Raw genomic sequence first — 26,107 nt, 5'->3', positions numbered from 1 at the left:
TGGCAGCCGCTTGACTTCTCTTTTTCCCTCCCAGATTTTAGGTAAAAGGCCGCAGGGAAAACACCCTTATTGTATTTTTGCCTTGAACAAGAAAGGTGGTTGCCCTTCTTGATTTAACCTTTGTTTGTCAGACTAATGGTGGGGGGGGAAAGAAGCCAATCCCCGAAGCCCAGAGAAATAGAGAAGTGGATTTCACATTAATACATGAAATAACAGGGACAACTTCACAGTCACTATGTCATGAAATAGCTGTCAGAAAAGTCTGAGTCAAATGTAATGTGAAATGTTCACAGAAAAAGGAAGCAAGCCCAGCTGAACTCCTCCGCTATGGCATGTTTGGGGGCACAGCTGCCTCTTGCAAACACTTTTTAGAGACTCAAAAAAGCTCTGTGACTGGCTAAAAATAAGCCTTGGCAACTTTCATGCAGACTTTGCAAAGCCCTGTTACAGATAGGAATTAAGGCTCAACAGCCCTGCAAGGTAAGATCTAAAAGGCTTTTATAGATGGGGGAAAGCGAGGCACCAAAAGTGGTCTACGCACAATTTAGTACAAGGTATAAGTATTTTGGTGAAGGATGAGATCTTTTTATCTTTTTGTTGTAACAGTACACTCCCCACTGTGCCAGCAGTTGTAAAGGTACAAAGGTACGTTATAGTGGTAAGATTATTCCCTTTGCCCAACATGAACATATTATTCTGATAAAAGTACTTGAATACCAATATAGTCATGTTAATACTAGAGAGTTTGTATAGCTTTGCTGAACTGGTGCAGTTAAAGCAGTACAACCTTGGCATATAGATAAGGACTAAGTATCTTATCCAAATATATGGAGCAAGTAAACAACTGATCTGGGAATAGTACACAGCAGTCTTCCTTCCCAAGCTGCTTTTCGGATTACCCAAAACTATTCTGTTCACATTTCTTCTCACTAAAGGGTAACACAAAGCATCATTGTTTGTTAAAATGTCATGGTTTAAAAAGAGATGCCACACTCTTATTTATAAAACCAAGTGAAACAAAACATTCAAAAGTATTTGTCTCCTCTCTGTCTTCCTTCCAGTGATACCTGGCATTACTGTGCGTGCTTCCAGAGGAGTGAGTTTTAGCAGTGCTTTAGTTGGGCCTGACAAAATACAGATATTTGCGTGGAATTACTTGCGATAAGTTTGGGGGTTTTTACATACATTTATTAGTGTTCCTCCCAAGTGGATGGTTCTAAAAAAAAAAAAAAAAAAAAAAAAAAACCACCACAAAACTTTACACAAAGACCAGCATATCCAACAGTCAAGTGGAAGTATGACAATGGCTTAACAGTGTGCATCTGACTACTTGTAATATGTAGAGTATTAGAAATGGCTCTGTCCATGAGGGGTTTCATGAAGCCTTGGATCTCAGGTTTCCTCTCTATATAGGTGTGGGACCTAACTCACTGAGCCCTGCAATGGAGACAGCCCTAATAAGAGGCCAGCAAGGAGGAATGTGGTCCCCAAAGGGTCTAACACAGGAGGCGAGGGGCAGGGAAGAAGGGGAGACTTGGCAGAGTTGCGCATGCAATAATTGTCCAACAGTGTAATGGGACGGGTAGTAATACCAAATGAAAAGGCAATGGGCCTTTATGGGGGAAGTGGTAGGGCAGGCCCACAGCTGCACATCATGTGAAGATTATGTTTCAGCTGTGGTGTTCTCTGTTCAAGATGCTTTATTTCTATGGCTCTGCATCCCTACCTGAGCCACCACATACCTCACTGCTGTAGCAGTTCAGCTAAGGCGTGTTCCTATTATCCTCTTCAGATCAGCCTTTGCGAGTTGTCTTCCCCACGCATTACGCCAAAGCTTGTCTTCCTTGCTCACCACGGAAGAGCTTTATAGGCGATGTGGGCTAGCCATGGAGTTGGTTTCTCCAAGGAGAATAACAGAGCAAGCCCGCAGAGCACTGGCAATGTAAGGGTCAGCAGAGGCAGCTAGGGCAGGCACAGACTGATCTTCAGCTGAGCCAGACTGAAAAATTTCAAGACGGTCATCAAGCCCAAATTAAATATTTCTAAAGTTCAGAATAATTTTTTTTTTCTTTCAAAACTTCCCTTTCTGTGAAAAACTCTGCTAATTCAGTATTTCGAGACAAAAATTAATTTTGAATTATCTGGATTTCCCTTGGGAGGGAAATTCTGCTTTTCAATGAGCTAGAAGTGATGTATCTTAAAATTCCCAGGCAACAATCTTATATTGGTATTTTTAATTCTGAGGACCTTTCCCATGAGTTTCTAGTATTTTTAAAGTAGGTCAAATTTTGAACACAAAAAACCTTGAGTTATGCCCCTTTCATCTTTTCTTAGGAGCAATAAGCCTTTTTGGTATTATTGCTGGCTTAAATATTAAACAGGAAGCAAATTACATATCCAGTCATTAAAGTACAATAGAACAGCTCTATTGTCTGAATCAGTGCAATATTAGGTCGGATTGTCACAAAATGCTCAAAAATGAAGTCATATTGAAAGAATGCAATAAATTAGACTTTTTATGCTTTTACTATGAGCTCTGCCTGATGAGGGATTACTTCTTCATTCCTGCCAATTAAGGTAGGAAATTCAGGCCCCAAAACTTGAATTCAGTAAGCAACTATATGGAATTTGATGTTCACATGCATAGAGTTACCACAAAAAATGCAACACATTTCAATGTTGCTGTTTACAAGAATCCAAGCTTACCAGTCCTCCTACTGTGTGACCAGACACCTTGTTTTTAAGACCTGTTTTAAATGACTCCACAGAGGCATTTGCTTGTAACTCTGTTGGCTTGAATAGCCAATTGTACTCTATAGGGTTTTAGGTCAGGCAGCACACAGGTGTGGAGCTACACAGTGGCCTTGTGTTATAACACTCTTCTAGTCAACCCCCTGCTCATAAAAACGTCATGCTAGGACGGACCTGAAAGATCTTGCAGGGACGAGTGTAGACAACACTTGACAGTATCTGACACCCAGTGCCTGGTAGCCTCCCAGCAGCGGTGTCCTGACTATATTTGCAATCCCTGATTTGACATTAAGCCTGACAACAAAACTAAGCAGAAGCTGGAACCTGCTGCTGCTTAGAGAGGCAATATGCTACCATTGAGCCGACTGGTGGTATCGTGTCTCCGGGAAAAGCAGGAGCTGCTGGCTGTTGCTGAAAGACCTGGGGAGTTTGGGGTTGTTTCTCACAGACACTTTGCTCCCAGTGTTGCGGTTCCCAGCCTGTCCCAGCAAGGCAGTGTGCCACGCAAGGTCTTCCTGCTTTGCTGCCTTGGGCAACTGTCCAGAGGGTGGTTAGCCCCAGACTGTTGTAATTTTAAAAGCATTCAGTATCAGGGATCCTGTGGCCTCTGAGGACTCTATTACTGTGCTGAACCCACAAAAGGTTTCCCTAATATCTGAACTAAAACACTGCTGTTAGCTTTTGTCTTGACCCAGTGGATCTGGAGAACAATTTATTTATCTTCCTCCAAAGTAATTCTACTTAATGCAAGAACTTTATAATGTTCCCCTCTTTCTTCCCTTTTCTAGACGAAACAAATCTAGCTCCTTTGCCCTTTTTTTGTAGGCCATGTTTTCTAAGACTCTTACTACTGCCACTTCAAAGCTTTTAGTGTCTGATCTTCAGAACCTCTTCTAAATGCAGTGTCCAAAACCAAACACAGTATTCCAGCTGAGGCCTCCTTGGCACTGGGTATAGAGGAACTGTTTCTTTCTGGGCTTACTTTAAGTACGACTCTCCTGTTCATACACCCTAGAATGAGATTTTCCCTTTCCACCTTTGCTTTGTATTTCACTTGCAATCTAGCCTGACCTCCTGGACCCTCTTCTGTAGTCTTTCTGCCTCCTTAGTTATTCCTCTTTCAGGAGGAAATTCAACTATTTCTATAGTTGATTTCTATACCATGGTTAGCAATTTTATGAAATACCAGATTGTTGGTTGGATCGCTTTCTCTATTTAACACAATCGGTTCATGTTCTAATTGTGTCCTCTGAGAGGTTTGTAACATTTTTGAGCATGAATTCTAACCATAAATTTTAAAAGCATGTTCTCTATCCCACAGTTATTAATGATGATATTAAAAAGCAGCAGACCCACATCATCACTGGAAATACTTTTCCCTGTGGTGTCAGCAAATCGCCAACAACTTGCTGAGCATCTCTGATACAGCTGCAATTCCCACCAGAAATGCAGCCTCATGATCTGTGGTGGACAACAAATGCTGTTCAAGGAGAGGAATCTCCTCCTCTGCCTCTCTTTAAAATCCCCTGTCCTTCTGCAGTATGCCTCCTAATCGTTCATTGTCATATATTCATTGCCACCTCTACCTGTTGTTACCCAGAGTTACTAGCTGGGAGGTATCTGCTCTCTAATGGTCACATAATTTCTTATTCAGTAAAATAACTCAGCTAGAAGAGCCTTCAGCTCATTCTAGATACTTAGTTACAGGCTGTGAAAGATTTATGTATATGAAGTGTGCTCAGTTTTACTGTCATGCACCATTGTTTTGACAGCCCAGATGAAGTTCCAGGTATGACATTATCAAACAGAATATGCCCTAGAGAAATTATTTTTCTGAGTGTTTTACTTCACACTCTGTCTCAGCTTAAAAATGCAGAACAGGCCACAAGAAAATGAAAAGAAAATTAAAGCTCTGCTTCGGCAAAGAACCGCAGCATACGCTTACATTTAAGCAGCTATGCAGTCGGGTTACGCCAGTGCTTAAAATCCAAGTGCTTCACTACAATACTGAGCTGAGTCTGATGGGGGCCCTTACCTTCTTTTACTACCGGTTGTAATTTGTTTACTAATTACTCCCATTACATTAAAAAAACCACCCACCCCCACCCACCCAAAAAAGGGGGGGGGGGCTACCTAGGGCATGTTCTAATTGGGGCAATAGAGGTGCAGTGGGGTAACCCACATGACTGGAATACAAATATAAAGGTAATTCCTTGTTCAGGGAGGATAATAAGGGGGGCAGGGGGAAGAGAGATGTCCTTGCTTATTATACATAAGTTCTGAAATCAAATACGCTAAGGGAGTGACAAGTGCTATAAGTCCCTGGGAACGATGAGAGGAAAGAAGCTGGGCACTCTCCTGGTAAGGATCTGCTACAACACCCAACTCACGAGACAGAGGAGGTTTCTGTAAACAGCTAGTGGAATCACCCAAGCTGATGGCAATGGGAGACTCAGTTGTTCAGGAAGGACCCCAACAAGGGGCATTTCTGGAAAATGCTGGTGATAAACTTTGACATGGAAGATGGAGAAACCAACTGAAATGGGAGCTTTTCCCCATGTGGGTCCAACAGACAAATATAAATACTTATGATAGGGATGTAGGAGGCAACTTGGGTTAGGGTGATAACTTTAGATTTGGTGATCCATGCAAAGGGAAGGACAGAGAACAGCAAACATAACCGACTGCTAGGAAGAAGGAATTGGAGAATTGTTATGTTGGATCCCATAGGAGTAGACTGTCAGAGAAAAAGGAGGTAGGAAGCTCAGGGTTCTTCAAATGATAACCACCAAATCTAAACTAACTTAGTCGTACAGGCAGGAAAAGGAAGTGTCCAAATTCATCTCTTACTATAAAGCATGAGTTTTATTTGACCTGAAACAAAAAGGGAGCAGGCAGGAAGTGGAAGGTAGGTCAGGTGAACAGAGTTCTCGAAGAACAGTGCAAGCATGCAGGATTACAGTCAGAAACACTGTCAAAAGAAAAGAAAAAAGCAGAAGAGGCGTTAAGGATGGTAAATACTTTATATTCATGGTAAGAAAACTAAGGAAGGTCTTGGCCTTCTCTCTGATGGGAAAGGATGGCGACCGACACAGCCAACTGCCCTCGGGTCCCTTCTGGAGGAACCAGGGACGCAAGGCGACCTTGGGACTCTTAGAGAATCCTCGTGGTGCTTGCGGCAACGGTGCTTATTGCCAGCTCGCTTCGGACCTGGTTACAAACCCAACGCATACGAACGATGCCTTCACTGTAAAAATAACTGTCGCTTCTGTCTGGGGGGGGGGGGGCCTTTGCCCCACGCCTAAAGCCAAGAGGTTCCATAGTGCCCAGTACCGAGGTGAGGAGTCCCTGGTCCAGGGCAGAGACTACAGCACTCCTGGGAAAATGACTTCCCCTCGCTTCCCGGGCTGAAAACCCGAAATCCGCCTCAGAAAGACTACTACGCAACCAGGACGGTCGGTGTTACAAAGCCACGGCAAGCCGAGAAAATCCGCCGCGGCGGCGGGGGGGGGTGTGGTGGTGGTGATGAGATTCCCTGGGCTGAGAAACGCCACACACAAAAAAAAAAAGCGCGGTACGAGGGGGATGAGCTCACCCCCCCCCCCCCCGGCTCCCGCCTGCCGTTCACCCCGTCGTGAGGAAGGAAACGATTATGCGTCCCTTCCTCCCACACCCGGGCCGGGGCCGGCGCCGCTGCGTGAGGCGAGCGAGCAGCTCCCTCCTCACACCGACACACACACCCCCCCCCCCCGGGCCGGGCGGCCGTTACCGGTCACCCTGCCGACCCGCCGGGGCACCGTCACCCCCCGCCGCCGTTGGTTCGGCCCCGCGCGCGGGCGGGCGGGCAGGCGGGCAGGGATCCACCACCGGCACCGGGCGGGGGCGGAGGGCACGGCTCGATTGGCCGGCGGCGAGCCAAAGCACGGCCTGTCTGCTGGCCTCCCGTTGGCCCAGGCGTTTGATGGCTCCGCCCCTCTCCTTCTTTCCCATTGGTCGTCTAGGCCCGCCGGGCCCCGCCTTGCCCCCCCGCCCCTCCGGGGTCATTTAAGTTTATGGGGAAAATAAATAAATAAAGCGGGAAATAGAAATGCGTAGAAGGCGGGGGGGGGGAGGAGGAGGACGCGCAACCTAACCTGCTGCTTGAGGGCGGAGGCGCTCGCGGCGACCAATCGATACCCAGCTGCCGGAAAGAGCGACAGCTCCGTCGAACCAATCAGAGCTCTAGACCGGCGAAGGCGGCCGCTATCGTTCTACACTCCGGCCAATGAGAGGCGCCATCCGTGTGACCAACACTTGCGCCTTCCAATAGGAGGGGCGCGTAGCGGGCCGGGGAGCCCGGCTTCGCCTATAGAAAATTAGCCATGAGTCGTGAGGGGGGGCGGGCGCAGGCAGCGGCGGAGGGGGCGCGGCTCGCCCGGGAGTGGCGGGGCTGTGAGCCAATGGGGGCCGGCCGGCGGGGCGGGGGGGCCGGGGGCCAATGAGGGGGCCGGCGAGGCGGCGGCGGCTGCCTGTGAAAGTGTCGAGCTGCTGCGCGAAGGGAAGGGAGAAGATGAGAGAGGTACCGCGTTTCCGGGGTCAGCGGGGGGTTAGGGGCGGGGCCGCCGGCGGGGCACCGCCTACCAGGGGGTGGGCCGGCCGGTCCGTACCGTCAGGCGGGCGACGGCGTTGCCGGGAGGGGGGGGGGGTGCGAGAGCCGGTTGTTCTCGGGGCGCCGGGACGGGCGCAGCGGTTTGCCCGGCTGCGCGCGGGCGCGCGCGCGAGAGCCGTTGGGTCCCAACCGCCGTCCATGAGGCGCTGGGCGCGCGCCAGGGGACCTACCGCCCCCCCCCCCTTCCCTCCCTCCCGCTCCTCAGGCGTCCCGCCGGGACCGGGCGGGAAGGGTGAGAGGGAGAGAGAGGGGAGGGAGGGAGATTCCGTACCCACCGCCTCCCTCCACCGCACACGCACACCTCCCGCGGCTTCGCGGAGCTTTTTCCCGTCCCGGAAAAGTTTCCGAGGCGGGGGGGGAGCCACCCCGCGTCGCCGCGGCGGCGCCGCTCCCTTGAGGGTGCGTGCGGCCGGAGGGAGAGTTGGCACCAACACATCCCCCCCCCCCCCCCACCCCGGTCCTCCTCCTCCTCCTCCCCGCGCGGAAAGGCCGCTGGCCGGGCCGCTGGGAAAAGTTGCCAGCGCCCTTTTGTGAAGGGCGCGACGGCAAGGCGAGGGCCGGCCGGGGGGGGACACACGACAGCTCGACGGCAGCCCCCGGGAGGGAGGCGGCCGCAAGGTGCCGGTTGCGGCCGGTACCGCGGCGTCGGTCGGCGGCGGGATGAGGGGGCGGCGGGGGAGAGCCGGGGCGGGGAGGAGTCGGTCGTCCTCCGACAGCGATGAGCTCAGCTGCTTTTTTGTGCCGTCCCTTCGGGCTCATGGGGAAAATATGCACGTTGATCCTCGCTGAGGTTGGCAGCGCCTTTCTACCTGAGCGAGCCGTCAGGATACTTCGTATCACGGGTCCAGCAGTGGCTTTAAAAGCAATCAGTCTCCTGTCCTTCCAGTGCCAGACATCTGTTTGTGCCAAGATGGCAGGGTCTCGTACCCGGGTTTCTTTAGCCCTGTCAGTAGGGAGTGTTCTCACATGTGTAAATCAGAGTACAGCGCTAGAATGAATTTGCTAGCCGTTGCAGCAAGAGAACTAGAAAACGGGCTGCCTTGGTGCCAGTCGTGTTAGCCAGACTTTGCTTCCTTTGGTAGCCGAGTTAAGTCTTTATTTTTCAGGTTAAATGCCCTCTTGTCGGTCTTGCAGTCCTCTTTGCTGAACGGCAAATGAGAAATTGTAAGAAAGTAAGAGTCATGGTCTGGTAAAATGAACTAATATGCGAAGCCTGAAGCTAGGTTCTCAGATCAAAGTAATTATTTAGGAGGGAAAAGTATCTCTAAAACCTGTGATTATTTACAACTGTATAACAGTCCTGAAATCCAAACACCTTCTTGGGTCTTTCTGGATGCCTGGGATGTACTCTCATATAGAAATGATGTCTTTAAATTATGGGGCTAATGTTGTAGAAATGCAGAATCATTTGGCGTCTGTGAATCTTGGGGTGCTTTGCAAGAAAGAGTAACTCGAGACAAAAATAAATCTATGATAGGAAAGTAGTGTCATCCTTCTCTTACATAAAAAAAACCTCAGAGGCGAGAGCTCTTTTAGCAGCTAGGCTGTCTTCAGTAGATGCTATGAGTACACAATATTGGAGCTGATTGGGAGGATCCTTCCCACCCCAGTGGAAAATGTGGTATTTGTGAAGTTGCAGTTTTCTGCAGGAAAGTTCCAGTTTTACTGGAAAAAAAGTTAGATTTTTCTGACCAGAAAATTAAAGCGATGGTTCATGGCTACCTGCCTTGAAGACTTCTGTCAATTCCACTTTCTGCTTACAGGGAGAAAGCACCATTAACAAAATCTTTCCCTGAGAAACCTCCACTTTTTTTTTTCTTTTCCCCCCTTTAAAGGAATTGCTTGGAATTTTTATTCCACAAAGGATGTGAGAGCTTCTTATCCTGAAACACAACTGAACATGTTTTCATAGGACGAAAATTCCAGTATTTGGCCAGCCCGAATCAAAACTTCTGGAAACTTGGGGCCAGATCTTTGGCTTGTACAAACTGGCTAGTTCCATTGTGTTCAGTCCACAGAGGATTTGGCCCTAGTTAATTAATGGTTCACCCGAGGTCATGCAGTGAGTTGATTTTTAAAGCTGGAGACTGAATCCAGAGCTGTTATTCAATCCTGTCATATATCTTGAAGTTTACTGCACAACGTTGTATTTTTCTTAGACAGGCTGGATTAATAAGAGCCGGAATCCACGAGGCTCTGATTGCAACTTTTCTTAAAAATCATGTTCTGAAAAATCTATTCAATTGTGATTTTACTAGAAAAGAGAGTAAATATGTTGTAATTAGTGCATAGGTGACACTGACTACCGAGGGAGAGAGAGGCCTGAAAAACTGCTTTTGTTATTTAAACCTTTCTTTCAAAGTACAAAAGCATTTGATTGGCACTTCACTGATTTAATAGTCCATTTGTAATGCAGGAAGAACATTACAGAAGATTTTAGCATTATTTTAAATCTCATCATTTAATCTGTAGGTGTTTTAAAAAAATCCTCATTTCTAGCAGAAGAAAACTTTCTGATAGCATGTAGAATCTGTGACTAGTCAGTTGTTAAAGATATGGATGCCTTGCCTTCCAAAATGAAATGGTTTTTAAGTCTTAAAATGTAGCTTGTTTGTTGTGTTAGCACAAAAAAAAAAAATAAGAAAAAGAAAAATCCTTCTGGCCAAGGATTTCATGGTTGCTGTTACTACGTTGTAATGTTAGGAATGGAATCCTAAAACCCCTGCTTTAAAATCGGGGTCGCTAGCATTCAGACTAAGAGGAGAGCAGTTCACATCCCGTGCGACGGTGATGCCAGATGTGCAAGATACCAGCTAGCTCATTCAATAGTCCGAATTTACAGAGGTTGTCTTTCACCTGTACTTGCATAAAGATGCTTTGTGAAGGTTGAAATTTTTTCTGTTTTGCACATGGGGAAGATATGAAGGCAAAAAATCCAAACAGACCGGCATGCACACACCCCTTCCTCCCCCCCTCCCTCCCCCCACCCCGTGTTTCTGATTTTGAGGGGAAAAGATTTCATAAAGTTCATGAGGGCTCATCTCTGCCTTCCAAATGTTTGGGGAGTGACTTCATTTCTAAAATATTATATGCTAGAAAGACCCTGAATTAAACAGCACTGAAATGACTTCCCCATGTCAAAGAGCAGTCAGTGACAGAGTTTGAACAGACCTTCTGCCTCCCAGGCCACAGCTGCACCTATTGGCTTCATTGTCCCATCCCTCCTACGCACATGCATGCCTGGCATTGTTTTGGAAATACAGCAGAAACTTGATAATTCAAACTGATGACTCGGAGAGCCACTTGTGGAATTAATTTATTGGGTAAATTAGTGACTAGGTATGCAGGCAGATTTAAAAAAAAAAAAGATGCTGTGTCATAGTGTATGATTTGTTCTGTTACCTCAAACAGTGTGGTTTAATTGTCACTGCACTAACTGAGTATCCTGGAAAATATTTTGTTCGATGTTTTAAAAGTAAAGTCTTAAAAGATCTCAGCATGGTTCTATCCTTGTTATTTACATCTGTGAGGGGAATTGGGTTTTCAGCTCTTCAATGAGGAGTTATAATTTGGGATTAGAAATTAATCCATAGCACCTATTTTATGGTACAGGATTTATAGCATGCCTCAGAGGTTAAACCATAGCCCTAGTATACTGATCTGTGCTGTAAGCTTATTTGATTTTAGCAGGACTGCCTGCCTAAGACAAATAGGATTTGATCCTTGCTGGGTAACCTTGGTCAAATTCCAGGTGGCCCTCAAGACTTACTATTTCCATCTTGGAATTAGAAAATAAATGTGTTCTTTCTGTTTATTTTTCACAGGGCCTCAGTATTGTTCAGTATAGTTTGTCATGTGAGGCTGTAAATCCCTTCAAGCGAGGTGGGATTTTAGATTTGCAAACTGTTCCCAAATGATTGCATGTGTATCGTGAAGGAAAAGGCTGTCCCCTCGTCAACTACGGACAGAACTTACAAAGTTTAGCTCATTAAGATCCCAGAGTGACTGCAGATATCGATGTAGAAGATGCTATGGGGAAAAATAATTATTTTTAATTTGTTCAAAGTACCAAATTAATGTTAAGTAAGCAGAATTCATCTGTAATTACATACATAATAGCCCAGGAAATCTTACCAGCAGTTCAAGCTCTCTGAAGAGGCCAGCTATTGCAGAAAGTGTGCACAAATCATTACGATATGGAAAAACAAAACAAAAACAATATAGTGTGTCAAATTGGCAGCTTTTAGTAAACTTTGTTTGTTTACCCTTCCATAGTCATGCTGACCCTTGATCTTGGGTATCAGAGCAACACAAACAAAACAAAATTCAGTTCTTTAATTTTCATGAGCAGTATATACTGAGATGAATCATTGGGCATTTCTGAAGCAAAAGAAAATACTTGCCATTGACAGGTTTTCACAACCAGAAGTGATTTTGGAAGGTCTGTATTGCTTTGTGAAGTCCCATACTTTGTGGCCTGAGCGGGGTGAGCAGAATAAAAAAAACAAATTTCAGGATGTAGATTATTTTGTGCTTACCGGTATCAGTGGATCTCAGATTCTACTCTGATTTTCCCAGGTATTCATGAAAGGTGCCTCAAGGAATACCAAAATACAACACTTTGTAATCAAATTTTCTCGTAATACCAGGGAAAGTTCTAGGTCTGATTCTTCTACTGCTTATTCAAAGAAATAATTATTTATCATCTTTCCTTATTTTTTTCTTCAAATATGGGGTCCAACCCAGTTATTGCTTCTTATATTTTCACGGAAGCATACTGAGGACTGAGCACTTGTTCACTGGGTTTGGTTCCTGGCTTAAGACTTGGGACTCGTGAAGCGCTCTGCTCTGCCACGAATAGCATATTTGACTTCAGGGAAAATTGCTCAGTCTTTGTTTCCTATCTGTATAACGGGAATAATACCAAGTGCTGTCATCGCAAATACCTGCAAAGGTATGTACACAGAGAATTCTGAAATGCTGCTGTTATGGTTGTATATAATTTCTCAAGTAATAATTTCAAATGGCAGGTGCCAATTATTCCATTGGCTATTTGGTTTGACAATAAATGCCAGTGTCAGTCACTTCATAAACTTGGTGTAGTTATTCTGGGTTTGCATCAGAAAACAGAACGTGGCTTAGACATGAATTTCCTCTTTGAAATAACCGAAGTGACATCAGTGGAATTATACAGGAATGATTTTGGCATTGATACTACTGAAAGACATAGTGCTGTGTGAGTGCTTTGGCCTCATACAAAGTGAGCTGTATTGGTAGTACAGGAGTCGAAAGGTTCTTTGGAATTGTAGTATCCTCTTTACTGTTTTAAGTGTTCAAATACTGCAGCTAGCAAGTAGCATTTCTGGAAGAACTTACAGGATTCAAAAATGTGCCTGTCTCACACCCAATACTAATTATACGCACAAATGACTTAATTCCCCATACGACCTTTAGCACATCCATTTGACTAAAGCTTGAGAACTTAAAACTTTTAAAGCATTTTTGTGACAAACAACGGTCAGAAATCTAGGCTGCTTTTCTTATACGTAACGCTTTCTATTTCCAGACACTGTAAATATTGGCCTTCAGAAAATCTTTGTGTGGTGTTTACCCACATCACTTTATGGAAGATGAAGAAAGCAGAAAATACGCACTGTTTCAAAAACTGGAGATATTTTTTAACTGCTTATAGTTTTGCATGCATTTTTTGAGACCCTGAGGCTTTCTTTTCTCCACCAGCACTACTAGTTCTGTACATTTCCCTCTCCCACTGATGCTAGTTATAAGTTGCAGTCATTAAGCATAACTATCTCAAGTTAGATACTGAACACTCTCAAAACTCATGTAGAAGTTACGACTTTTAGGCACAGTGAAACAAGGGCAAAGGTCTTTGAAACAGATTGGGAGTGCCTGAAGTTTGATGTTTGGGCCACTAGAAAAGTTGTCGTTCTTCAGTATTTTTAAGTGTAACAGAATGAAATTAGGGATTGAAATAGCAGGTGCTACTCTTCTGTAGAAGAAGCAATATCTGTTTTGCTAAGCAATTTCCTGTTTCATAGTTGTAAAGTAAATAAATAAAATCTTTGTGCTATTTAGTTAGAATTTAAAGGTTGGGTCCAGTTTCTCTCCAAAACATTCATAGGACTTCTCCCCATTGTAGTGTATGAATAACACCCGCTGAACTCAATGCGAGGTTTTTTTTATCGTGTGGCTGAAAAGAAGAGTCCCTATTTATAGCATTCAAACATTGGCAGGTGCAAGACTGGTGAGAAACTTTAGTCTCACACATACAAACTAGTTGTTTAGGAGAGTCTTGCACATGGTGGTAGCTGCTCTTAGCTGGGCCGCTAGAATCAACAGCGTTGCTCAGTGGCTGTCTTCTTGTTGAGATAAATCAGCTTGTATTTCCAGGAGGGTGTGTAACGAAGAAGGGCCTGATGGTGCTGATTGCAGTAATATACTTAGCTATGGCAGCTTTAGCTATTATTTATAGAAGTGCTAATTATATCAATAGAAATAGCAATATTAATACTGTTAAGTGTCAGAATCCACACTTGACAGCATGAACTAAACGCAGCTACTGTGAAACAAAGCAGCCAGCTTGTCTCCCTTGTCAAACCACCAATATGCATTTCAGGAAGAGTACACACCCACCTTAATTGCTTGGGGTCTCACCATTTTTGCTCATCTTGTTATATTACTATCATTTCAAGCTGAAAACTCACAAAACCGGCTGTTCCCATGAAATATAGACTGTATCCAAAGTCAGTCCGGAAAATTCAAACTGTGACTAAAAGTGTAACAGTGGATTCCAGTTTAAAGCTGTCATCCTACAATGCTGGAAACTGAAAAGTGTCTTGAAGTTCAGAATCTGACCCAAACTTTTTTTTTGAGTCTGTATTCTACCACTTCTTGTTTACAAAATAGTTGGTGAAAACTCACATAGATTTCAATACCCACAGTTACGTGCAGACTACGCTATAACCAGCCTTAATTGGCATCTTTTAAAGGGCAGAAATCATATTACCAAAAAATAAACAAAACTAAAAGAAAACAAGAGCATATTGAGACTCATTTTCTGGCTGCTTTTTTAACATTTAAAATGTGCTTGATTTCCTGTCACAGCTCTTGTTACTTCTGCCTACCTCTTGTGACAGTGTTTTAGACTGACTTCCCACAGGAGCTTACAAATCAAGCAGGTTAATGTCTTCATTAAAACTGAATAACAGTTTACTTTGGGAAAAAACATATTAAATATTTCAGGATATTGAACACCAAACTACTATTAAGCTTTAACTAATGCATTTACTTTGCTGACACTTGCTGTCCGATGGGACATGTAGCTCAAGTTAATGTCACTAGAAGTGATGGTTAAGGCTTCATGAGAAAGTGTTTCCAACCCCTTCTAGACGATTTTACTCTAATTCTATCACTCTGTACTTGAGAAAAAGTTTTAAATAAGTTATTTCAGCAACTTGCCATCCTTATTTTGGAAATGTACTGGGTATAAATGTCTCCTTTAGAGTTCTAAATAATCCTTTCTATGTCCTAGATGTGTGTGGTACACTGTGTAAAGAAAGTGACAGTCTGTTGGCCTCCGGACATATAAAAAATGTCCTTAGCATACTTTGCTTTTGGAGGAAAATACAAGGATTGTCACGAACAGAAGAGGTTTGGCTCTTGTCACCCATGATTGTGAACCTACCTTAAGGTGTGACTGATTTAGTGGATCAGTAGAATAGAAATGGAGGCGCATGGCCAGTAGGTCAAGGTTTCTCAGTTGGCAAATGGTTGTGTTCTGTGCGGGCTGCTGTTACTGCAGAACTGTGTGCTTGTGTCTCTCTCGCTATCTGCAGAATCCATTTGCAATGATGCCATGTGGGATACAGGGGCATCCCATCAGTAATAGGAATGAGGTTTGTTTGGGTTTCTTTTGTTCGTGTTGCACTGCAGATTCTGTTGGTGTAATTTGCTTTATCAGCTCTTTTGTTTTTGTTGGGATTTTTTTTTTTTTTTTGACCTCTTCATTTGGCAATCCTACGGTTTACTTATCTATTATCAGAGCCGTGTCAGACTGTGATGCGTCATTCTTTCTGGATCCGACTGCAGCAGCATCCCAGTACATGATGCAATCAAACAACATTCCTCCACTGGCAGATTTAAACCAATCCCTTTGAAGTTTGTTAATTTATCCAAAATCAAAGCCAGTTTCAGTTCCATGTTGTAATAATACTGATATTTTGTTATAACCTTTCCAATTGTTGGTCTGTAATAATCCTGGCACTCTTCTGACATCTCTTTAAACTCTGTGAACAGGTGATCTGTGACTAAATCTCCCTGAGGACTTACAAACTTTCTTGAATTATTTACATCTGCTGTAGGAATTCTGTCTTGTATTGCATACTGGGCTGATTGCATAGATGCTACAAACTGGATGATGCAAGAAGAAACGGAGGATGTGCCTAGCACATAAAGATATGCATTAGTCTTATGAATATATTATATAAAAAATAATTCCTACTGTAATGCTGCAGGCTTTAGCTGAATTAACTTGAGGAAAAAAATTTGCCCACAAAACTTAGGATCTTGGTTATAGCCATAAAGATACCGTTGAGAAAGATGAACGGCTTAGAGAATAATTTATGCAATAGGACAAAGGTAAAAAGCCTAGTTTAACTGCTAGTGGTATCTGAAAGACATCATCACTCAGTGGTGGTGTTCTGGAATACAATAAGCCCTATCCTCATCTCATTTGGCAAACTCGGTAATTCCTGGTAGGGTAGTAGGTAATTAATGAGTGTGCATGGAATAGGAATTGTTTTTTATCTTTACTCCTGGTCACAGTGCATATAAGTTCAGTAGAGTAGAAAAAATAATTATCAGTTTTATTTGAATAATTCTGTGGGGCGCTCCACTTTTTGGATAAACAAATACAGATCAATATTTCCTTGAATTTACTTGTCATGCACTTTTATTCACTATATTGTCATTCTTGCCCTTTAAGTAGTTCCACATGTCATATTTTTGAGAATTTTACCTTTGTGGTTTGAAAATAAAAATTGTCTTGCCTAGTCCTGATTTGCAAGATAAATAAGACAGAACTGTTTGTGTTACCACAGCGGCTGAGTACTTGTACTCTCGTGGTGCAAATGCATACTCAGGTTCACAATTTGTTTTCTGAAAGGCCTCATGGACATTTGTTGTTTAGGCTTCGCTTTTTGTTTTAGTAAAATGTAACATTTCAGTCAAAGAATGTAGACTAAAATGGAACAGGTTGGCCTGAAGTAACCAGAAATCAGAGATTGAGATGAAGAGGGTTAATAATCCCCCTTTTCAATGAATGGGTCATCTTTGTGGTGCCACGTGGGAGACATTTACCCCATGGTGCTGTCCTGTACCTGTTCTGTGGATGCCATTCTCTTCGGCTGGTAATCTGGCGCTTTTTACCAATGCAGTACTGCTCCTGGAAAGCACAATGGGCTTTGGGAAAACAGTTTAAATTAATACTCTCCAGATTCCCAATTAGTATTAACGTTATTTGCATGCATGTATTCTAACAGAAACTAGGAGTCCCAGATGAGACCAGTGCCCTGTCCACTGGTGCAGGTTATTTTACATACTGTAAAACAGAGGCGCTGTCTCAGGAAGCTTATAGTTAAATAGGCAAGTCAGGCAAAAGGTGAAGGAAACAAAATATTAGAATTCCCACTATAGCGGTTGCAGACCGAGATACAGAAAGATTTAGTGACTTGATCGGGATAATCCAGGGAAAGGAAAGAGCAGTTTTCAGAGGCAACTACCTCCCACTAAAGCAAGTATGGGAGTGATGTGCCAACCTGCCATTTGTGCCTTTGAAAATTTCCCCAGGGAGTCTATTGTAGAGCCAAGCATTGAACTCTGATCTTCAGTCCCCCACCAGACAACCGTCCCTTTCTGCTTTAAGTGTTTTTAATTGAAAAATACCATCTGAACAGTGTCTGTAAAGAATTACTTTTCCTCAGAACCTCCAAAAGAAAAGCAAAATGATGTGCTGCAGCAATAAATTAACCAGTGATCAAAATAAAAACCACAGTCTTGTTATGAAAACCAGAACTGGTGGGTAAATACTGTGAATTTATGACACCACTGAAAAAAAATCTACTCTGGTAAATGTTAATACTTTTAGAACTAAAGATTTTTGGTTTAATTATTAAACTATTCCAATCTCTTCTAAACAGACTTTACATGCAAAAGCTACAAACTGTTTAAAAAAACAAGCAGAAGTTCACCCCTTGCTTTTCTGCAGGCACTATTTATATCTGTGTCGGTGTTTGTTTCAGAGAAGAGAGTAAAACTGAAGGCCACATGACCCTGTCTTACTCTCCCCAAATAGCAGTAACGCTTTTCCTTTTTTATAGAATTGTACGTATATTAAATCACGTTCTCATCACTTCATGAGGAGGTAGACTCTCTTCCCATTTTGCAGTTTGGGAAACAATGGCAGAACTCAAGGTTATACAAGTCCAGAGAAATTGTTAGAGTCAGATTACGCTGCTGGAGTGACCCATGTTCAGGCCACTCCAACACGTCCCCTAATAATATTTTACAAGCCTGAGCCATCTGTGTGTGATGAGATCAGAAGTAAGGAAGTCTGTAGTTGCCAAGAGAATTTTAGCTTGCAGAATTGTACAACTACAAAGAAATCCTACGGCATCAACAAAGGAAGCTCAGAAAAATATTCAGATTGAGCTCTTTTGGACTTTTTTAATTGGAGACCGTTTGTTCTTGTAAAATTTTACACGTTCATTCTTCCTTTTGCATACCTAATTGTTACTGACAGTATTGTAAGCTTCGCATACATTATTAGTAGTCTCCAAAATGGCTAATCCCGTATTTTGCAAAAGCAAGAAGATACTATTTCTGCGGCACCTCTCTCTGCACTTGCAGGGGTAGCCAACCTTTTTGACTTGGCTGCATCCCAGTGGCTTACCTTCCTTCCTCTCACGAACACACACAGGCTCAGAAGTACCCCAAACAAGAACCTCCTCAAGAATTCTCTGTCCACTTCTGACCCGTGGAGTTCTTGCCATGCGTGGACCTCAGAGGTATGATAGGCTCATTACTTACATCTTCCTGCTTTTATTTGTTTTAAGAAGTACTTCACAAAAGCAAGTAAATACAAAGGGTAGGCTTTTCAAAACCTCTCAGCATCAGTCTAGCTCTTCTCCCTTTGAAGACAACCAGGACTTGACTGGAGATGGAATTAAGCCAACATTGAGCATTTTCAACACTTCCAGTCATAGCTTCTCCCAACACTTCCAGTCACAGCCTCTCCCCTGAGAATTCATAATCTTACAAAAAGGATTCATTGATTAATACTGAAGTTGACCGATGGATATGAATCTCTAGCTCTCAAGAACAGCTCTGATTTTGGAACAGGAAGTCTCTTGAGTTTTTCTTTTGGTTACTATGGGTTAAGTTCTATTAGGGTTTCTCCCAGTTTGTTTTATTAGAAAATGGTATTTATTTGACTGCGGTATGCTACCTAAAATTGTTATAATTTGTTTCTTTATTTCCATAAACATTGCTGCGTTTATTTTGGAAGGGTGGTTACTTAAGGAAAAAAAAAAAAAACAACAAAGTAAGCTTAAAAATATATTTGTTATCTCCCATATCTAATTTTCTCTTATAATCAGTGTATATAATTTTCTTATAGCACTAATTTAAACAAAAAAAAGGGAGAGGGAAGAGAGACATTAGAATCTATTTTCAGGATGGCATATCAGACCACACGCACTTATGGGGTAGAGTAGATTTGTTATTTTGGGCAGTACTGTGGAACTTATGAGAAGCTTTCTTTTTTTATACAAAGTTAGTTCAGAGTAGATTAAAGTTTATTTCGAACTCAGCATATTTGACCTCAAGCATCATAAGAGTCATGTAGAATTGGCTCATGCTATTAAATTCCTACAGCGAACTCCATAATAATGATTAATTTCTTTCATAAACTCTCTTCATAATTAATACAGGTTTCATTGTGGGCACTGCTATTCTCATATTGATTATCTCTACAATTTAGATTGGACTTGTAAAATGATGTCTTTGTTTACTCTGATGACCAGACATTTATTTTACTTGGATAACTCTCATCATTTGCGAACTGAACTGGGGATATTGCTACCATAGAAATTACAAATATTTCAGAGCTGTTTCATGCAAGAGCAGGGATAATTTTCTGGCACCTGAGATTAATAATACTTTGGTGTTCTCTGATGCCTCTCATCTGAGAATCCGAGTTCTTTATGAACATCAATTAATTAAGCTTTAAGACACCCTCCTGAAATAGGGAAGCATTAGTAGCCTCTTGCACTGATGGATAAACTCAGATTTAGAGATGTTGACGGACTTAGTTGAAGTCACCTGCGAAGTTACCACGAATATAAGCCAGTTTGTTGATTACCAATCTTGTCCTTCAGTTGTGAGGAGTTTCCTTCTCCTAGCATGATAATTTTTGATGTGGCATAGTTCCTTTTGGCAAAATATGCTTTTTAAAAAGTTATAATGGCTGGGGATGCTTCAGCTGCTTGAGCAAGTATGGACCTTTCTTGTTGCTTGTTTCTTCTCAGAAATAATTTAATTTTATTTCCAGGATTCTCTCGTAAGCTGCAGTTAAATCAGTAAACTTTTAAGACTCTAATAATCTCTTTTGGAAAAAAGGGGATTTTCAAATTTCTGACAGACTTCAGGAGAAGCAGCTTTAATGAGAAAAGCAGAAAATAATGAATGATGAGACTGAGATTTGAGCGTATTGAAGGAAAAGAGCCGCAAACCAGATTTTGTAACATTACTCTGTACACTTTATACAATGTTATGCAACAGGTGAACCTTCCTCTTGGTCAGTCCTGTGTATTAACAGTATAAATCCACCCTATTACAATATTTTTAAAAACCCTTCTCATATAGCTCCAGTCCTGAGAGATCTCAAGGATGGGGGCAGTATATTTTGTTTAGTTCTGTTGCCCAGATTCTGAAGGGTCCCAAGTCCCACGGGAGCTGCTGAGCTCTCCTTGTTTTGTTAACTTCGGAGGGTGCTGGGGGAAGTTGCAGTGATTAGCAGAAGGCAATCTTTGGAAAGCCTTGGAGACTAACAGGAATTCCAGTTTTTGAGCTGAATTCAGCCATCCTGCTGTTGCCAAACCTACAAGCAGGGAGGGGGAGATGTGGATGTAACAAGCGGCACGTATATCCATATTAATACTTGCAGTACAACATCCCCCATGCCTGAGGACAGTAAGTGCAACTGAGGACATAGTGGAGTTTACAAGAGTACCTCACATGTTGAGATGCTTTATAGTCCCCCCTGTGAATAGCCTAGCGAAAACCATATGTGAAATATAAATATACTGGGACTTAAAAATGGAGCTGTATTCCAGCCTTTTAAGTTAATTTTGTAACGTGCTGCATCTGAGGGCTTAATGTGTGTTGTATCCGATGCTAGCTGAATAGTGCAGGGCTTAATAAATGCAGTATGTACTGGAGACACTAGAGGGTCTGATGGAAGATGCAAAAGGAGAACAAGAAGATGGTGGAAATATCACATTTTAGTGAAAGAACAAATCCAGTTTGAACCAACTGGCTGCTTGCTTCCTTCGGTCCGAAGGCAACAATGAACTCCTGTTGTCATGCTGAGTCAGTTGGCAGTGACTCACTTTATCAGTCTCAAAATTGTCCGGTATTTCATCAGAACTGGATTACACAACGGGTTTTTCCTTTTCCCCCCTTTTTTTTTTCCCAATACACTTGTAATATTAATAGGCACGTAAATCATCTGACGTTAACATGTTTCCTCATTAACTTTTACTTTTTTAATTATAAGATTGGTAATCATACAACTTCCCAAAGAGGGAAATACAGTAATCCCAAATCTGACTTGAAATTCTAAAGCACAAACTTTCTTAGTTATGCACTTCTCTCAGTTAAAAATAAGTTAAAGGCTTTTGTTACTTTCCACAGGATATTGGCATAGCTAACATATGCTCACAATTGTTCAGCTAAGGTATGTGTTCTCTGTTGGGTGTGGAGAGAAAATTTGTATGTGGAAACAGCAGCCAACATATCAGGGTTGAATTTTTCTCCCCGGCGTGACTTTTTTGGTTATTTCTGCAAAAGCCTCTTGGAAAAAACACTCAAATGTAGTATTTTATCCACTGAAACAGTGCATGCATGTGATGCAATCTGTTTTACGGGCATATTTATTCCTTAAACACAAAACGACACATTATCTAGAATGTAAAGCTTGTGATTCTGTAATTAAAAAAAAAGAACATCCTCATGGTCTCCGGAGTCCGTGAAAAAAGTTAGGTCTGTGAGGCTTTATATCTAACTCTGCATATCAGTGCACTTCACCAGATTCTTTGATTTTAGCACCTACGCTGTTACACAGTTTCAATCAAAGCAATATGAATAAACTAAAAATGTGTGAAAAGTGATGCTGAGTTGGCTGGACAGCAATGCATCTGTTCTAAAATCCAGCATTTCTAAGTTCAGCCATCTTGTCTGCCCTAATTTAACATCTGTATTTTCCACCTGCATGATTAAATTAATTGTGTTCAATCAAATCCATTTTGTAATTACATATTTAGGGCAAAAATATGGACCTTCAATTTTTAAACTGGGAAGATTTGAGGTGTCTGGAATATGTTCTGTGCCTGTCCCAACCTCGACATCCTATACTGGGTTTAATCCCATCCGTCTGTGTTTGGAATCTGTCCTGGTGGCTATGAAATGGAAAGCTTCCAAGTGTCTTTGAATAATTTTTTAATTTTGTTCTTCAGTGGTTCTAGTTCTTTGTTGTTAATTAGATCAAACCACATTTCCACTGAGGCTGTAACGGTAGTGTCATCAGCCTGTAATCTGTCAAGTCCCTCTGAAACCTCCTTCAACTGCTTTTGTAAATTTAGTACCTCTCTGTAAAGTTCCTTGCAGAGTAAAATGTGTGCTATTTTTTGATCAAAGTCCTTCTTGTTCTCAGTGCAAATTTCAAGACACTTGTTGATGCAAACGTAGAGGCACGTGTTCCTGAGAGGAACACAAGTGTCTCTGGGAACCAGGGACATCAGTCTTCCTTTTTCACTCGAGTTAGCCAGGCTACTGGTGATAGTGGAGTGATTTTTGTCTTTAGGCTCTGCAGTACAGTTTTGGGAGAGTTTGGTTGTTACGTTTTCATTCGGTGTGGTTGAAATACAGCACTGAGCAGCTGTATATCAGAAGCAGAAGAAATCGTTTTAAACGTTCTTGTTTCAATTTTGTTTTTGTTGTCTAACCAAATAGTAAAGACATTTTTCTCATGTTTTTCTCTTTGTTCTTGGATGGTGTCTCCAGTGACACTGCACCAATATTTGTGGTTTTCATTTTGGGACAGAATTAATAGCAGCATACTAGGATATACATTTCATTGTCTGTATGCTTGTGGCCATTAGGAGGTCATTTGTCATGCTCACCTAGCCAACCTGCACCGATGTCACTGTTCAATGCTGTTACTTTTTCTTTTATTTTTCCCCATTTCTTCACTTGGAGATTCTTGTAGTGGACAGCTGAATTTACAAGCGGCTAAAAGAAATGTTTCAATCATTGCTATCAATTGCTCCTTTTGTGTTCCATTGAAGGCAATATCATTAAGATAAAATAAGGTTGCATCTGTCTTGTTAAGCAGAGCTTTTCTTTATAGCATAATCAACTAGTAAGCTTATTTCTGGGTCTTCAAGACACAAAGGTGTCTAATGTTGAAGAGCATCTGGGAGGTTTGGAACACAGATTTAAATTGTCATTGCAGCTACGTTTAATAATTATAATGATAGCACTAAAAACATCTCACTTTCAGGATCATCAAACTCATCAGAGTTCTGCTTCAGTAGTTTCACTTAAAAGAACATCTCATCTTGAAGGGTCTGCAGAAATGAATTGTCTGCACTTTTTGAGATGGATGTGAATTCATCCTAACTTCTTGAACAATTTTTGACAATGCCTACACTATACTGTTAAAGAATTATGTTGGGTTTTGTATTAGTTTGGTACATGCATGCACTTGTTTCCTGTTGCTTTCTTCAACTTCTTTTGAAGTCAAATAAATGAATATTCTTATGCGCGTTAACCATTAAGCTCCAGTTTGTAACACTGGTATCTTTAATATTAACAGTAGAGCAAGAAACCTGCTGTCTGGATTTAATAGTTAGGATTGAAACCTGAGAGATAGCTTTTGTTAGACCCTTGTCGCAGAATACTCAGGCTACTTAATGGCAGTTTTTAGGTCCAAAAAATATTGTAAGCTCATGTTCAAAACTCGTTCCATTTATTACTTTCTTTTTAGTATCTGAGGACAAATGATTCCATCAACTAGCAGCATCTCTCTCATCAGGCTCTGAAAGCATTGCTTATTCCCTGTGTAAGTAGGTAGGCAAAAGTGTACATTTTTTGCTGTCTTTTACGAGGGACAGAAATCATTGTACTCTTGTCAATTCCCTATTAAGTTTTAGAATGTTTACATTTTTCATTTACAGATTGAAATTGGAGCCTAATTTTTCAAGCATCACATGCTCCTACTCTTTGTTATTTTCATGTAAATGTTTCTAAGTGGCAGATCCTGCATAGTCAGCACTAATAGAAAAATGCCACTGGATTGTTCCTGTATCTGACATTGTAAATATAGGTATCATGACTCATGGACTCTTGGCCAAACTAGATAGAAGCTACAGCAGCAAAATGCAATAACATCTCTGCTGGGACCATTGTGAGGGACCGAGGGGGGGTCTGCTGTAACTTGTGGTATAGTAGATGCAGACCTGATGTCTTGGGTCGAATATATTTCTGCTTTTGAAGCAACCTGTAGATTTGTCTGTCTGGGCTCTCTCTCATCCATCACATCGGTGTGAGTTTTGGTTTGGTGTTTAAAGCAGAGGGCATGAGGAGCGCCTCTCTAAAAGCCAGCGTTCCTCTAATGCTTCCAGTTGCTGAAGAGAGAAATATGCTAATTTACCAGTACCATACAATTTGTGCTGCTTTTGTTCATATTTGTCATTGGCATATTTAATGGTCCTCTACAGCTTACTGCTTTTTCTTTTTCCTGCATTGCTTTTTTTTTTTTTTTTTTTCAATCTCTCTCATGGCTGTAAAGTAGTATGTGTCTATGTGCCAGTATTACCCCCTCTGTGTGGTCTTAAATGTAGTGCTGTTAAGTGAAAATCTAGCTATCAGTTTCAAAAGTAAAACTTCATTTGAATTGTTTATTGACATTTTCTCAAAGAGGGGGGTACACATACTGCTTTAAGAGTGAGAAGGAATATCAGGTACTTCGGGAAGTCCCAAGAAGCTTTCTGTGGGTTGAGAGCCTGGCCACAGCGGGAGAATGTGTGGGATAGTAACTGTGTGGGATGGTTTCCTCTTCATCCACTGAGTGCTTCTTTGTCTTCACAGGGATGGTCGTAGGTCCAGAGCTCTGCTCAGAAATTCCCAGGGCTTGATGTAGTCTTGAGTGCACGTGAGACAACCGAGTACTGAAAGGCTAGTTAGCAGGAGGGACTTGGAGTGTGAAGGTACACTAAGAGGAGCGGGGTTAAAGCTGCAAAGCAGCCATGGTTTTTAATGTAATTTTTTTATTACATGCCACAATCAACAGCTCTTCCCAGACATATGCAGGTATCTATGATAAGCCTAAAGACTGGAGCTATAGGAAATTCTTTTTTAGCCCAAGCAGTATTGGCTAGGAATTTTTTTGGAGCTGAAAGGACTTCAGTTCAAACTCAAATCCATGAAGTTAGGGGTGCTTACGGCTACTCCTAAAACACTGGAGTGCTTCCTGGCCATTTAGTTATGATAATGGAGTAATTCAAGTTACAGTGTTTTACCTCCAACTTTATGGTCTGCCTTTGCCACAATTTTCAACATGCTTCCTAGTGTTTAATCTACACTTCTTTTAGCTGTTAGAAAACAAACTGCAAATATCTTCTTCTACTCTTGTAGGAAGGTTTTTTTATATTCCTAGAGAGGAATGAGATAACTTTATGCACTTTTCCCTTATTTTATTCCCTGTTTTGCCTCTCTGTTCCTTGATGGCTTTCATTCTTTGATCAATTCCATCAATTTTAATTGGAATTTTTTTTCCCTGTCTTCTCTTGTGATAAAAAGATATTTTCATGTAATCTGTTCCTTTGGGCCCAGTGGTAAAAGGGCTGTCTTTGGGAATTTGGACATCTATTTTCCATTAAAATGGATGGAATATAGTGTTAGTATCTTGTAGGGATTTGAACACCTTTGAGCTATTGTGAAGCAAATGTTCTTGTTCCTCTGAAAGGGAGCTCTTGCTGTAGATAGGGATGGATAATCTTGAGCTTTGAGACCTGTGGATAGTACTGAGAGCCTGTAAGTCAATTTTTTGGTTTCATTTGTCTTGCACATAACTTTTCTTTTCTCGGAGGAGTAGCCTGTAAAGTAATCCCAAAGAACTTCCAACATCATTAAGTACCTAACACCAAAAACTCATAAAAATTGTTATGTTGTGGCTTCTCCAGAAAATGATATAATTTTGTGTCCTTCATATTTTGAGACAGGGGTCAGATTGATCTGACTTTCAGCAGTATGGTAAGCTGGTGCTTTTTCCCCGGTGGTTGACTACTTGTGCTCCAAAATTACAGCTTTAATTTAGGAAGTAAAAAGCTTGTAGCCTGCTTGACTGTG

At 42.0% G+C, this 26,107-nt stretch overlaps 1 protein-coding gene across 1 annotated transcript in view; it reads left to right on the top strand.

The window, feature by feature from the left end:
- Window positions 1–7,233: 7,233 nt before the first annotated feature.
- Window positions 7,234–26,107, top strand: part of ZBTB20 (zinc finger and BTB domain containing 20) — a 512,445-nt gene continuing 493,571 nt past the window's right edge. The window contains exon 1 of the mRNA XM_052794817.1: window positions 7,234–7,309. The gene's annotated coding sequence lies outside the window, so the exon portion shown is untranslated. The remainder of the gene's footprint in view (window positions 7,310–26,107) is intronic.

Source organism: Harpia harpyja, chromosome 8 (assembly GCF_026419915.1).
Source record: "Harpia harpyja isolate bHarHar1 chromosome 8, bHarHar1 primary haplotype, whole genome shotgun sequence".
In the NCBI taxonomy this organism is placed as follows: Eukaryota; Metazoa; Chordata; class Aves; order Accipitriformes; family Accipitridae; genus Harpia; species Harpia harpyja.
Note: the sequence above shows the minus strand (reverse complement) of the source record. Positions and strands in the feature narration are given on the sequence as shown.